Below are 3,715 nucleotides of genomic sequence, written 5' to 3'. Positions count from 1 at the left end.
GGAGCGCGGGGAGTAGCGGCGTGGAAGCAACAGGAAGAGCGGCGCTGGAGAATGAAGGAGGAGCGAGGCTGCCTACAACGCAGTAGGACTCCGGAGCAAGCTGGAGCTCAGGCAGCGCGTGATGCAGTCTCGCAGGAAGAAGGAAAGGTAAGTTCTTCGTCACCCCCCCTGTGGTATCCTGCTTTGGATGCCATGTGAGAAATCATTAGTAACGAAGGTGCAGGCGAAATCAAAGTTTAACATTCCTCCAGTAGGTGGCAGTAAGTATCCAATCATGCCGGTAGCAATGTTCCAAATCATAATTCACTGACTCAGTTGACGGTACTGCTTTTTCTGAAATGTATGACGCAAGGCAGTAAAACGGCCAGACAAAACATTCGCTGCACAGATGAACAGCAGGGCACACAGGCGGAACCTCGCACATTTCAAATGTAGGTGACAGTAACTGGAACACATCACAAGTGTGCAAGCGGGGAGGGAGTTGTACACACAGATATGAGAAAGTAATTGGCACACTTCACTTGCGTGCAAACAGGAACGATGGAACAAAACCAGGCCGCATCAGTCTCTGCGTTCATGAACTGTCACATCCTGGTTGTCAGGTATTTCAAATAAAGACATGGTCTGAGCCGCTCTGCTGGTGGGTGAAGGACGACGAGGCTGAAAGATAACACACTCCACTCGGGGCAATGTAGGAGCGTTTGGGGGTCGGGGCGGGGGGGGGGGCCAAGGCGGGCGGTTGGCCCTAATGCCTCATTACCCCCAGGCAACGCTGGGGCGGGCTGCTAGTTCAATACTAAAGCATAATCGATGTCTATGTCTGGATCCCCAATTCTTTGGGCCCAAGCTGATTCAATTTTTCCAATGTCATCTCCCAAACCCTGCAAGAGATAACTATACCCAATTTTAGTCTTCTTGCCACCATTCCTTACATAGTCCACAATCGGATTAGGCTCCTGAATTGAAATCCTGGGTCTGATTGACTTAACTGTTTGTTCCAATTGTCTATATAATAGCCATTGGCTAGCAGGTATACCAAACTTTTGCTGAAGTATATCAAATCCCATTAATTCATCCTCAACCATAACATCCCCCAAACAACTAATACTGCGCTCCTTCCATACCCTACTATTGCTATTCTGGCCAAGATGGACAAATGGGTTTGACCGCCACAGATCTAATGTGCTATTGATTTTCGATATCTTGAAGAATCTCATTATTGACTTCCAAGTACCCCAAGCACTAAGCAACACTTTACTTTTACTCCTTTTATAATATCTACGGTAAATTTCTCGTGTTAGGAGCCCCAATGCTCTTTCCCCTACTAACAGCTCGTATATTGTGGGGGTTCTGTACATACCAGTCGACAAGCCTATTTCCTCATATTTAAATAGGACATTCATCTGCATCATTAAGCAAACCCAGTGATACAGCCTCAAATTTGGTGCAGACAGTCCCCCTCCCTCCAGTGGTGCAGATAGTCGGGCCAGAGATCTACGTATTTTTCCATATTGCCACACAAATTGGGAGAAAACAGCTTCCATTTTCTTCAACAGACCCTCTTCAACTAGCAGAGGAATGGCACGAAATAAGTACAGTAGTTTCGGGAACATTGACATCTTCAGTACATTCACTCTACCAATCAGGGATAAATGTAAAACATCTATTCTTCTTAGTTCTTTGTCTATTGTAGCAATCAGGGGTACATAATTCTCTTGTATAATTTTATCAACATTAGCATTAATCCTCACCCCAAGATATACTGCAGATTCCACATACCTCTGGTCGGCTTTATAGATATTGTTTGTGCTAATTATTACTGTTTTTTCTTCATTCAGCTTATACCCAGAGCGGGTTCCATATGCGTTAGCCAGTTGACTCAATTCCACCATTGCAGTCTGCGGATTAGTAGTAACAATTGCCAAATCGTCTGCTTATGCCAATAATTTGGTAGTGTGACCATTTACTATTACAGGGGAGATTTTATCTGAAGCTAAAATTTCCCTAATTAGGGGATCTATATAAAGTGAAAAGAGTATGGGGGAGCAAGGGAATCCCTGATGGGTACCTCTTCTAATTACCACCTCTTCCGACCGCAAACCCATAGCTGTAATTCTAGCTACCGGATCCGAGTACATTGCCTTTATTGCTTTCCTACACTTTTCTCCAAAGCCTCTTCTAACCAGGACATCCCATAGAAATTCCCAAACCACACGGTCGAAGGCTTTTTCCGCGTCTAGGAGGATCATGGCCATTTCTCCCCCGTGCGAGCCATAGCATCAAATAGTGAGATCGCACGCGAGGTGTGATCCGTGGTACCTCTCCCTGGGACAAATCCGTGCTGCCACGGAGAGACCAGTTGGCCAATGATCCCCCCTAATCTCTTTACCCACACCTTAGAATATAATTTGGTGTCCGCATTTATCAGCGATATTGGCCGATAGGAGCCTGGATTTTCCTCTGGTTTACCCTTTTTGTGGAATACCACTATATTGGTCTCTTTCCAGGAGTCCGGAATCTCCCCGGAGCAGATTATGGCATTAAATAAATCTAACAGCAATGAAACAATATCCTCCCCTAAGATCTTATAAACTTCCATTGGTATCCCATCTGGGCCTGCAGCTTTACCTGCTGCTAGATCCTGTATTGCAGTCCTTATCTCCTCCAGGGTTATATCTTTTTCCAGCTCCTCCCTGTTTTTATCGTCTAAAACTGGACATGCAGGCCCAAGCCCCTGACAAGAGGGTGACCCACCCGCCTCCTGATCATAACGTTTTTGGTAACATTTCTGGAACACACCCATTACCCCTTTCGGGTCTGAATATTCTATCCCATTATCTTCAATTCTGGGAATGTTATTTTTATTGTTTTCTTGTCTAATCCGCAGCGCTAGTGCTCTTCCAGCTTGTTCACCTGTCTCATAACGCCTTGCTTTTGACGCCTGATAGTCTCTAGTTTCCTTTTGTGTAACCACTTTTAGAATGTCTCCCTTGATCAGAGCCATAGTTCTCGCCGTTTCACTACCATCCTTACCTAGCCCTATTTCCTCTATATGCCGTTTCTCTGTCATCGCCAACTCTGAAATGAGCTTCTCCACTTTATTTCTGTCCTCCTTCCTTAGCCTGGCGGAGCAGCTAATCGTCTCCCCCCTTAAGGAGGCCTTGAAGGCTTCCCATACTCCATTACGGGATGAACTGTATCTGTTGGTATCAAAAAACTCTTTCGTCCACTGTTTAAGGTGCTTTACAAACCTATCATCATTTAATAGTTTCCTTTAGAATGTCCACCTTGTTGTTTTCCTCGAAATATTGTGCACCTTGTATGTTAATATCAGAGGATTGTGATCAGAGACTATTCTGGGAAGCTTGGCAATACTAACATTGCATAGCTCTCCCACCGAGACAAAGAAATAATCCAGCTTAGAATATTTCTGAGCTAGGTGAGAGAAATAAGTAAAACCTGGGTCACCAGGCACTTTTTCCCCCCATACATCCGCTAATCCATGCGACTGTAGTAAGGAGCCTAGTGCCCGAAATACCTTAGGTTTACGTCCTGTATATTTACCTCCCTGCCTCCAATCACCCGAAATATTCATGTCTCCACAGAAAACAATGGGGGTACCCCAATCTGCCAGCTCCTCTTCCAACTCGTCAAATACTGCAGGCTCATCCTCATTTGATCCATAGATCACACACAGTGTAATGCCTAGATTCAA

The sequence above is a fragment of the Lissotriton vulgaris genome, chromosome 9 (genome assembly GCF_964263255.1).
Source record: "Lissotriton vulgaris chromosome 9, aLisVul1.2, whole genome shotgun sequence".
Lineage (NCBI taxonomy): Eukaryota > Metazoa > Chordata > Amphibia > Caudata > Salamandridae > Lissotriton > Lissotriton vulgaris.
This window is presented reverse-complemented; position numbering follows the sequence as displayed.